At 39.7% G+C, this 12,969-nt stretch overlaps 1 protein-coding gene across 1 annotated transcript in view; it reads right to left on the reverse strand.

Annotated features, from left to right (window-relative positions):
* Positions 1-12,969, reverse strand: part of XKR4 (XK related 4) — a 754,531-nt gene that overhangs the window by 716,786 nt on the left and 24,776 nt on the right. The gene's annotated exons all lie outside the window — the stretch shown is intronic.

Raw genomic sequence — 12,969 nt, forward strand, 5'->3', positions numbered from 1 at the left:
TGGGCAATCTACTTCCGTAGTGATACTGCCTCGGAAACCCAAGGAGGGGTCACTATGAGTCAGGGCCGACTTGACGGCACATAACAACAACAACAACAGTTAGCAATCAGATGCCTTAGGCATTTTGCTACCAGAACTCCTTCTGAAAATTCTATGGAACAGTCCTGTTCTGCACACATGGGGTCATTATGAATCAACTCAATGACATCTAATAACAACAACATATCGAAAAAAGAAAGACACACAGTTTGCCGTTAGACCCAAGTTCATGGGAACCATATGTCTTTTTCTATTGTTTTTGCATCAGAAATATTCTAAAACCCATTCTCATTTTTTTCCTTAATTCTGTGGATTTCAGAGATTTCACAGCTATATCAGGTAAAACTTTTTTCTTCCTCTGAAGCACACAACAAAGTGGTTCTTTAACATTTCTCTGCTAATTCCAAAAAACTCAGTGCATACTGTCCATTCACAAATCTTCATGTTGTAATCAACAGACTTACATTTATATTCACTACAGGGAGGTAACCATCTCAAGCTGCTTCAAAGCTAAGGGGCCTCAACAAGATAGAAATGCTGATTCCACTTAATAAGCTCAGTAATGTTTTAGTGTTCTAGTAAGTCAGACCACCTTAAGAGAATTGTCATAACATGGCATGTAATATTTTCAGTTTCACAAATATTTGTACAGAACCTTAAAACCAAAAACATTGGCTATTTGGAAACAAGTTTAAGAGCATGGATAGACATGAATAATTATAGCTAATTGCAAAAACATTTGACACTGTACCAAAATTGTTTCTATATACCACAAAGACAACATTAGGCATGTTCTACTGAAAGCTGAATTAACATCTAGAGGCAAGAGAATAGAGGAAGGTAGGATGGAATTTACAACCCCAACTCCTCACAGGCTCATTATTTAGGCTAACAGGGATAAACAGGGTCATCTCATTTGTAGCTTTAGTGGAGCAGATGAGAACAAAATTCTTAATTCATTATTTCCTTTAAAAATTACAAAAATAATTCAGCTCAATTCTTTGTTATTGTTAGTTACCATCGAGTTGGCTCCAACTCATGATAACCCCATGTACAACAAAAAGAAACATCAGCTGGTCCTGTGCCCTCTTTATGATCACTGGTATGCCCGAGTCCCTTGTATTTGGAGTACTTTCCCATCAAGTGAGCTCATCTTCCAGCACTGCATTGCCAATATTCTGCTGTGGTGCACAGCGTTTTCATTGGCTGATTTTCTTCCTAGTCTGTCTTAGTCTGAAAGTTCACTGGCACCTACCCACCCTGGGTGATGTTGATAATATTTGAAATATCAGTGGTATAGCTCTCAACGTCACAGCAACACTCAAGACACCATAACAAGCAATACTCAAGTATGACAAATTGTTAGATAAGTGGTGGAATTCATTCCTTTCTGATGCTATAATAATCCAAATAAAGAGTCTAAAAGGACTCTCAAAAGGCAAAGAAAGTGATTCTTGGCCATTCAGGTGTGTACAATTTTCAGGTTTATTAAAAATCGGGTTAAAAATTATGCAGGTCTGAGTGAATCAGCTGCTGTCCCAGGACAATTGTTCATCTCTGACAAAGTGCCAGAGTATTTCAGAGGGTATTTGTCTGTGTGTGCATATATTGTGCATTCTTTTCTGAAAAATAGACTGCATTTACCACTTTTTTTTTTTTTAAGTAATAAATTACTGGGTGATCTTATAAATCCATGAAAATTACTAATCCCAAAAATACTAGAAAAAGAAAGACAACTTTTGTTCTAATGGGCTTTCTTTAATCTGTGTGAAACCAGAGAGAAGGGCCAGAACACAATGCCTAGATGTCTGGCAGGATAATTCTATATAGCTACTTAAATGCATAATCAGGAAATCTGAAATATTATTTTATCCATTTCTCATCTAAAATATATATATATATGATCTGTACTACAAACCATAGGTTCTAATCAGTAAATCATTCCCAAATTTTAGTTATCTGTAAATTGGACAAGTTAGGTACATCTTCACTTTTTCTAGAATAATATGTTGTGCACTGCTGCACTTTGTGTCCCCAAAAGAGAGACATTTGACATAGGGTTGTTGTTGTTGTTGTTATGTGCTGTTGAGTCAGACCCGACTCATAGCAACCCTTCCTTGGATGAGGCAGTATCACTACAGGAGTAGATTGCCTAAACTTCCTTCCAAGGAGTGACTAGTGGGTTTGAACCACCAGCCTTCTGGTTAGCAGTCAAGTGCTTTATGCACCACACCGCCAGAGCTCCCTTGACATAGAGTAAGTGCACAAAAGTAGTTAAATGAAGAAAAAAATGAAATAAAAAGGATCAATGGTCTCCAAAGTATACACCTCTAAAGAATACCGTAGTGTATTTTAACCCACAGAGTTCCTGGGTGATACAAAGATTAAACACATTTGGCTGTTAATTGAAAGGCTGGAGGTTCAAGTCCACTCAGATGCACCTGAGAAGAAAGGCCTGAAGATCTACTTCCAAAAAACTCAGCCACTGAAAACTCCATGGAGCGTAATTCTATTCAGATACACATGGGGTCACCATGAGTTGGAGTCAACTCAGCTACAACTAGTTTACTGGTTGCTAGCCCATGCTCCAAAAAGCATCAAAGGCTGGACATGCCTAAGGCACTTGACTGCTAACCAGAAGGCTGGCGGTTCAAACCCACCAGCCACTCCTCAGAAGAAAGGTTGGGCAATCTACTTCTGTAGTAGTGATACCACCTCAGAAATCCAAGGAGGGGTGGCTATGAGTAATTTTGAATGGTACCGACCATTCTAGTACTACTCTGTCTTCTATAGAGGTTTCTTCCTGGTTGGAGCTCACCAACCTACACAGAGAAGAGAATTTAATTTCCTGTAATAAGAAAGTCACATTCTGCTGAAAGCCAAAATAACATCTAGAGCCAAGAGAACTGAGGAAGAAACTAAAACCCACTGTCATTGAGTCAGTTACGATTCACAGCAACCCTAACAATAGAGCTGCCCCACAGAGTTTCCAAAGCTGTGAATCTTTAGGGAAGAAGGCTGCCTCATCTTTCTCCCACAGAGCAGCTGATGGGTTTGAAACACCAACCTTTTGGTCTGCAGCCCAATGCTTTAATGACTGTGCCACCAAAGCTCCTTGAGAATTGGGGAAAGGAAGGCTGGAATTTACAACCTACTTCCTTACAGGCTCAAGGAGCTCTGGCAAAGCTGTGGTTAAAGCATTGGGCTACTAACTAAAAGGTTGGCAGTTCTAATCTACCAGCCACTCCATGGGAGAAAGATGAAGCAGTCTGCTTCCGTAAAGATTTACAGCCTTGGAAGTGCTATGGGGTTCACTAAGAGTTGGAATCAACTCAATAGCACTGGGTTTGGATTTGGGTTTTTCCTCACGGGTGCAACAAGAAACCCATGAATGAATGGCAAAGTAAGTCATCTTTGGCTCAGGAATTTAATCAGCAGGTAGCTCAGTTGTTGTTGTTGTTGTTTTATGTACCGTCAAGTCAGACCTGACTCATAGTGACCCCTCCTTGGGTTTCTGAGGCAGTATCACTATGGAAATAGATTGCCCCATCTTCCTTCTGAGGAGTGGCTGGTGGGTTTGAACCTCCAGCCTTCTGGTTAGCAGTCAAGTACCATAGGCACTATGCTACCAGAGCTCCTGGCTAGCTCGGTAGGAATCCCTAATTAACTTCAGGGGTGAAATTTCCTAGCTAACTAGGGCTGACTACAAAAGCAAACCCTCCTCTGACAAGAACATATGTTAATGCACTATTGTAAAAGTTCAGGGTAGTTCTTACCGAGTTGTCATGGGCTCATTAATTATCCACTATACTGTATTTACCTTGACTCTGGTAAATCTTTTTTAATTGCCCAGCCTCCATTTACAGAGTATCTTTATTTAACATGTTCCCAACTCTGTTTATGTTTATGCCTTTTCCAATAACTCAATAAATAAGAGTTCTTAACCAGTACTATCTGAATTTCTAATGAGAACCTGGCCCAGCCCACTGAAGTGCTTTTATTTCATTCACTCATTACAGAGTATTTTCAAGTTTGGAATACTTTTCAAGGCCATCCTTCATCCACATTTTCTTTCGCTTGACTCTGAAAAGTGCAGGAGTTGCCCTTCTCCAATATTTCCAACCTTCCATTCCTTCCAATCCTTCCCATGGCTACAGGGAAACTGCTCAAAAATACCTGTGTGGACAAATCACTTGGGCCTCTTCCAACACCCAGATGCTCTCCATTTACCTACAGAACCAAGTCCATACTCCTTAGCAGAGTGCCCAAGGCCCTGGTTACTCCATCCCCTAACTTTTCATGTCCTGACCATCTTTCTCTGTCATTTGCTAAGGGCTGCTTTCCCTGATACCAAACAAAACCAAGCACATTGCCATCCAGTAGATTCCAACTCACAGTGACTTCCTTTGAATTTCTAAGGCAGTAAATCTTTACAGAAGTAAATCGCCCGGTCTTCCCTCCATGGAGTGGCTGGTGGGTTTGAACCAGCAACCTTCTAGTTAGCAGTCAAATGCTTTAGGCACTACACCACCAGAGTAATCAATCTTTTTGTCCGCCCTTTCTTTACTTTCTACTGGGAATTCTCTTCCTCATCTTTTTGCTTGGAGAACTCTTGGGTCCCACTCAAAAGTTACTCCCTGCATGAAACCTTCTAGGCAGTAGTACTACCTTCCTCCTATTCTCCAAAATAATTATCCCTGCCATTACTAACAGCATGTGATACAATATTTGAGGTAGAACAGTTCATAAGACAATGACTCTTCAATCTGAGGAGTGCATTTTGTTAATGTTGGTGTGCCTAAAACCTGGCACACACTGAATCCTGATAAGTATTAAATGAATAGATGAAGGTATTAAATGAACTGAAGAATTTCTGAGTTTAATTAAATCACTTATGCTCTTTCCAAAATATCCCAATCTATATTACCACACAATCAGATGTATACACAGAATAAGATGATGAGAAAAATAACAATGGTATATTTCTTAGGCATATAACTTGGGAACAAAAATCCAGGTATGCCACCAGAGCTCCATCTTATGTCATAAGCATTAAAAATAAATTTGGAAATCACTCAGACCCCTGCAGAAACTATACTTTGCAAACAGGCTAGTGAACTAAAAAGAAAACAACATGCACCTTGTTCATGGAATGCTACCAGAAATAACAAGGACCAGATCGAAGTTGGAAACCCTTTCAAAGTAAATCACTGGGTGGGAGAGGGGAACACCTGTTAAATCAGCAAAGATTTACTCTTGATTTTTAGAAATGAACAAGAAAGTTCTGGTAATCTACGTCTGAAAAATCAGCCAACAAAAACCCTATGGATCACAATGGTCCAATATGAAATGGATCACAGGGATGGTGTAGGACTGGACAGCCTTTCATTCCATTATGCATGTGATTGCCATGAGCTGACTCATAGCGACCCTGTTGGGTTTCCAAGGCCATAAATCTTTACAAAAGAAGACTGTTCTATCTTTCTTGTGCAGAGCAGCTGGTAGGTTTGAACCACCAACCATTTGGTTAGCAGCCAAAAGCCTTAACCACTACACCACCCGAGCTCCTTAGGGGCAATAACTGGACAGTGGCTAACAACAACAGCAGCTGTACCTTATTTTGAAAAAAAAAATGTAATTATTGCCATTTGATAAGAAATCTTCTAACACCTGCATATGCTCTATAATATGTATATTATAGAGTGGTCCTCTGAGGTAGGGTTTAGGCAGTGAATGGGAAGTTAAGTCACACAGAGGTAACTCTGCTGGTCTCAGAGGTGCTTTGCCTTGTGTGCTACAGTTGAATTCATAACACATGAACATATGGAGAGTAGAAACCTAGTTCATGAAAAGTATGACTGTATGCAAAATGAGGATGTAAATATAGGTTAATTACAGGCTATTCATTGGGGTAAGAAGTATACTCAGTGTACTTAGTGTCATGCATTTCCCAAAGGAAAAACATGTATTTTTCCCATTCAGTATCAACAGAAGGTGACATATTATAGATAAAATTAATCCATAATCTCTGTGTTTGAGTTCTGGTGTGAAATATCAATCCCAGAAGTAGTTTACCAGAAATCTAGCACAGTCAGTGAAATGTGAATATTGTTCCACCAAGTATATATTCAGTAAGGTGTATGAAAAGAGTTGGAAGTCTTAGTTTAGGAATCTGGTTTCATAAAATTATAGAATTGGAATAGGCTTCAGAAATTATCTGATTTAACTCTTTCCATCCCCCACCCTCACTCCATTGTACAGTTGAGAAGATAACTGTCATGTCAAGATTCAAATCTGATCCCATTTCAGTTGTATCTGGCTCTCCTAGTGGTCAGACGAAAATCCCATAGCTGTTCTTAACTAAGTCCAATCGATATCATAGTAAAACTGAATTCATTGCAGTTTTGTGGGGTTATAGCTGTCAGTCTGAAAGGGTAGAAAATGCTTCTTCAAATGATTGTCTTAGATTAGTCTTAGAGTAGTAAATATAGTGAGAAGTGCACAAGATTCAGAAGCAAAAGACAAGAAAGTGAGTCCAGGTACTTTGCAGTTAGTCACTCTGGTTGTTCAGTTCTTGGCTGCTGACCAAAAGGTCAGTGGTTCAAACCCACCAGCGGTTCTGCAGCAGAAAAGACCTGGCAATCTGCTCCCCAAAAGATTTCAGCCTAAGGAATCCTATGGAGCAGTTCTACTCTGTCCTATAGAGTCCTTTTGTGTCAGAATTGATTCACTGGCACACAACTTCTCTGAACCTCAGTTGGTCCATATTCAAAATGGAAACATTAATGATACTTCCTTTGAGAGGCTGATGAAACGACTGAATGTTTTCATGTGAATGCATATACTTGGTGAGCTACACTGGCACTTATAAAGATTTGCTCACTATTTGCATTGTTGAATACTGCTTATTAAACCACCAAATAAGCACAGCATGTCACTAGGCCTTAAGCAAGGGAGGAAACAGGGAAGACAAGGAACTTTATTCACATTATCAGTCTTTTTCTTGTAGGAAGTAAATCCTTACCATCAAATAATCTTGCAAAATCCATCAAGTCAACCTGCCTCAGCAGAGAAACAGATATTCCCCTGATGACTCCTAGTAAACTCTGATCTTGATTTTTAAAAGATTTCACTTCTGACTTCCCATCCTCAAGAACTAAGCTTTGACATCTTCTAGATCAGCTCTGCCCAAGAGAAATATAAGGCAAGCCTCATATGTAATTTTAATTTTCTAGTAGCCACATTAAAAAAGTTAAAAAGGTTTAATTACTTTTAATAATGTATTATATTTAATCCAATATATCTAAAATACAAAGTGTAATCAATATAAAAATTATTATGAGTTGTTTATCCTCCTTTATTTCATATCTAGTTTCAAAATCTGCTGTGTATTTGGCTATTATAACACATCTCAGTTGGGATTAGCTCTGTGTCATATGCTCAGTATCCACATGCAGCAGCAGTGACCACACTGAAAAGCCAGCTCTGGAGCCATGCAGACCTGGAGCCTGGTAGGGCAATCACAAGAGAAAAACATTCACATAGTCACTCTCCTTGGAAACATGTAAGAGCAATGAACCAAGCAATCACAGCTATGGGAGAGGGAGCCTTAGAAACCAAATGACCGTAAGGCAACTCCAGCTGTTATACAAAAAGGGCACTAGAAAACTGTAACTTTGCAAACTATTTAGTTTCATGTGAAATTAGGAAATTGATAAATACATCGGTATAAATACACATATTATAAGACACCATTCTAATCATCTCTTTGGTCTAAAATACAGACACTGACATATTTGGTTGTATTGCTAAACATCATATTTTTTCACTTAAGAAGACAAATGGTAAAGCATTAAATCAGACAGAACCACTACACTTCTCCTCAAGTATTCCTTTCTTTTGGGCCTTTTGGGTCACTGTGGAGGTTTTCATGAAGACAATGGGTTACCAGAAATCTTTCTGTACTATTTTATTAAAATACTCAGCTACCTCTTAGCCAGGGTTCAGCTGTCCTGGTTCTTTTCTTCCATTCCTACCTCAATTCCAGGCCTCCAATTAGACACAGAAGATCCTCGCTCTGTCAGACTAAAGGCTGAGAGTGAAGGCTGCCCAGAAACCTGAACTCCCTCTCTGCCAGCCCTACACCCAAAAGCCTGCATGTGCTTTGCTCAGCCACACTGATGCTTCCTTTCCAGAAAAATATAAACCAGAATGCTACAACCTGAACAACTCAGCTTCTCTGAGCAGAAACAACCACAACTCGGTCTTGGCTGAGAGCTGCCATCCCCACTTTCTTCTCTTCCTTTTTTCATCCTTGGTGTCTTAACCTAATGCTACCCTTAGCATCCATTTCCTTTGAGAAGGCCTGGTCTTTCTCACCACTCCTTGTTTACTCTAATGATTCAATCCCTGGTGGCTAACTGATCCAAGGTCTGAGCATAAAACTGGGAGACATGGGGAGTCAACATGCTAAATTATGCTCCTGGAAATCAGTTCTGAAAAAATTAAACTATAAAGTAATGGATTTTTTAATAAAGATTTTACTATATTCCTTTGCTAATGGAAGTTTTCACATTTTTACTTATAGCCTTTAAGAAGATTTGTGTGTGCATGTGTGCATGTTTGTGTGTGTGTGTGTCTGTGTGCATGAGTCTATCATTCTTATTTCTAAGCAACAACACTCACTGTAATACTATGTGAGCTAATTTTGATGAGAAAGTGAGTGTCTGGATTACCCATATTTTACGTAATGTCCAGCTCAGCCACTACCTGTTCATTAACCTTCCCCAACCATTTGAGCTGAAAGGGATTACTCCCACCTCTGGAGCAATAACCACTACTGGGTGCTTTTCAAGCTATATTATACACTGAAGGCTCTTGTTTAAATACAGATTATAGTTCCCCACAAAGCTAAGCATAGAATTATCACCCCATTACCCCATTGCCATCCAGTCGATTGTGACTTACAGTAACCCTGTAGGACAGAGTAGAACTGCCTCCACAGAGTTTAGAAGCTATATTGTTTATGGAAGCAGACTGCCACATCTTCTTCCCCCTGTACAGTGGCTAATTGGTTTGAACCACCAAACTTTTGGTTAACAGCCACACACTTAAACACTGCACCATCATAGCTCCTTAGAATTACCATGTGCCTCAGCAATTCCACTCCTTAGTTTATACTGCATTAGAGCTTAAATTCTAAAGTACTTGGTTTGTGGAAGAATGTGGTCTACAACGGGAGCCCTTAGTCCATTTTGAGTCTTGACATAAGTTCAGACACCATTTGAGTTCTTTATGTAACTTCTTCAATGCTTGCTGACCATTAAACCAGCAATATGGGTATGCTTAGACAAGCTCAGGGAGGGGCAGTTTGCCTTCAGGAAGAGTGTGGTTGAAAGTCGATTAGCGTGGAGAAAGATGCTCACACAAACAAGTAGGGAACTAGCCTGGATATTTACCAAAAGTAGCCAATAAGATGCATGTTATCTAGTTTAAGTTAAAAGTTGGGGGTCCTATTATTGTCTTATAACTACCTTGTGACTATGATTCAGGGTCACATGATCATGAATCATAACCTGACCACCACGTAGCCAGGTAATCAAAGCTCTGAACTGATCCTATAACAATTTTTCACTTGAAATTGTATGTGTAACCCAATCATAGTCCTTTCCTAGCTTCTGTAGTCCCACCTATGACAGTGATGAATTGACCTATCACGAATCATGATCTTGTGATGATTTCCTTTCCCTATCATATATATCAAATACGATGGCTATAAGTCAGTGGATTCAATAGGCCTCTGTACTATGTACATGCATGCTGATGGTTTTTCTCATCAAGGTGATTATGTTTGTTTTGTCTTTGTCCTATTTAAGGCTTAATAAAAGGGGCTCTGTAGAACATGATCAGAATTGACTCAATCACAGTGGGTTTTGAGATTACAGAACACATTTGAGTCTGGGGTCCTTTTCCCCTAGCACAATACCCAAAATAACTGAAACCAGGGACTCAGATATCTATACATCAATTTCCACTGCAGTATCATTCATAGTAGATGTCAGCTGGAAACTACACAAGTATCCATCAACAGACAATGGATGGGTAGAGACAAGATGGTATCCTGCTAACACATTCCAGCAAATCCCTCTATAACAGAGATCCTGAAAACTGAGTGAAACAGATAAAAATAATGATCCTGGAATTCTCAGCGTCAGATGAGAAGACAAAAAATTAGACTGAGCACTGATTAGAAAAGGAAATGGAATTAGATTAGTGATTGGGAAGAGAGGAGAGGCCAGGACCATTGAAACAGGGACATCTTACATACAGACACAGATGCTGATGAGGAAGGAAAATAAAGAAACCTTCATGTTATCCACACAGTGATTAATGACACAGTGTAGACAGATTGGGAGGAATTCAAGATGAGCAATAGACAGCCAGAAGCTGGGGGAGAAACATGCAGGGAATTGGGTCAGAGTTACAAGTGTCACACGCAGTCAAGGAAGGAGGATGGAGCAAAAAATAATAATAATAACAATAATCAACTCAGCACCAGCAGGTGTGGGCTGGTAAAAGGCCTGTGTTGGGGCAGTTGAAGAAACTAGGCTTGGGAAAATCTCTGCTGGACGGAATCTGGGCAAGAGCAAGACAAACAGCTGTGTGAACCCAGAGGGGAGATTCACCCATGCTAGGGAATTGAGATAGGAGGGACAAGCTCTAACAAATACACACCTTCCCTGTGCATAGGGGTAAATACTCTTTCCACAGGCAAAGACTCAATGAATAGAGAAGTGGTGCCCTCACCAGTCCTGATGCTTGCACTCCTCCACTTCTAGCAGACCAAGTCAGGGGCTGAAACTCACCTGCTGTGGGCCTAAGAGACCGAGAGAACTTTTTCACACTGAGATAAGAGGTACAACTCTGCAGCCTCCTATTTCAGGGGGGCTAACGCATGCTAGGCACCTCCCATCTTTGAGAACTGAAAGAACCATTTCACTAGAATCTAGCAGGAGCTGGATAAATGCTACATGTACCCAAAAGAGTGCCAGAGCCATGCCAGTGAATCACAACAGGTGAACCATACTCTCTGCTACAAAAAGTACGGCTTCCCTGTGAATAAGGGCAAAATCTCTCCCCATAACCACCAGGACAAAGGCCAAGGAAGTCCCATAGCCACCCACAGCAACTCAATCCAAACAGACAGACCCAGAGGCTGTGGCTATCCCTCCCTTCACATATGTCACTGGTTGATCCTTCTCACATGAGCACAACAGGCATACACCTACAGCCCTTTCTACTGGAGAAACCTACTTGTGCTAGGCTCTCTTTACCTCCATAGGCACACACTTCAGTGGATCAGTGGTTTCTGCTACTACATTTGCCTGTTCCCAGGGCTACCAGTTGACCATAATTCAAAAGTCCCTCCTCCTCACTTTCCTTATATCCACTGTATTTTTCTCCTTCCTTCTTTCCCAATTTTTGCTCCCGTTTTACCTGTATATTTCTCCCCCTCCTTCTCTTCATCTTCTTCCACTTTTGCTTGACCACCCCCCTTTTTCTTTTTTTTCTACATTTTGTATCTTTTATTTTTTCCATTTTCTTCTCTTCTTTTTTTTTTTCTTTTTCTCTTTTTGCCCATTCCAAAAGAAGCAAGACATTAACTCTTCACTAGTCTGCCATTTCTACTGCACCAATTATCTCACTTAATGGGCAAACACCACTGTCAGCTCCTACAACACTGGATCAACAAAAGACACTGGATAACACCAGTTCATTCCAACTTCAGCTCTTCATGTCAGAGACCCACACCTATATTCCTACCAATTATCCCACCAATCCAGAAGTAGATGGGGAGCACCTCAGTGCTGCCAGGTTAACAACCAAATAAGCACAATTGCCCCAGTAATCCAGATATATTGAAACAAACCAACACACAATCAAAAATAAAAACAAGAACTTCAAAATGTCTCAGAGATGACAACAATTCAAACAAAGAAATAGGACAAGATAGCAGACGTAAGTGACCAAAATCAAGAACTAGGAAAAATCCCCAAGGAAGAACAGGTAATAGAACTATCTGATATATATATATCACTTTCCAAAAGTTCAAGGAAACCATAAACAGAAGCAAGGAAAAGATAATACCATTCAAGAATTCAGGAAACTGATACAAAAACAAAATGACAACATAAATAGACAAATGGAACACATACAAAAATAGCAATTAGATATCCAGACGATGGACACTAAAATTACAGAGATAGATAATACATCACAAGGACTAAAGAGCAGAATAGAACTGGCTGAAGGATGCATATCCCATCTAAAACACAAATCCCTTGACACCAGTTTCTGTAAGGAAAAATCAGAGAAGAAAATGAAGAGAAATGAAGAAAATCTAAGAATTATATGGGATGGTACCAAAAGAAGTAACATATGCCTGAATGGAATTCCAGAATAAGGGAAGGAAAACAAACAAACAAACAAAAACCACACAGAAAAAAAAATCACTGAAGATTCTCTAACAGAAAACTTCCCAAATGTTATGAAAAACAGAAAGATATTCATCCCAAGAAGCTCAATGCATACAGGATATACCCCAAAAGAAAGTTGTCAAGACATATCATAAACTTTCCCAAACCAAAGAATCTTGAGAGCAGCTCAGGAAAAAACAAATGTTACTTACAAAGGGCAACTAATAAGGCCAAGCTTTGATTTCTCAGCAGAAATCATGCAGGCAAGAAGGCAATGCAATGACATATACAAAAGCCTGATTGGAAAAAAAAAAAATGCCAACCAAGAATTAAATATCCAGAAAAACTGTCCCTTGAATATGATGGTGAAATTAGAACATTCATGGACAAACAGAAATTAAGGGAATTTGTAAAACCCAGACAAACCCTAAAAGAAATGCTAAAGGGAATCTCT

Source organism: Orycteropus afer, unplaced genomic scaffold (genome assembly GCF_000298275.1).
Source record: "Orycteropus afer afer isolate SDZICR_OR568_19922 unplaced genomic scaffold, OryAfe1.0 scaffold00436, whole genome shotgun sequence".
Taxonomy (NCBI): domain Eukaryota; kingdom Metazoa; phylum Chordata; class Mammalia; order Tubulidentata; family Orycteropodidae; genus Orycteropus; species Orycteropus afer.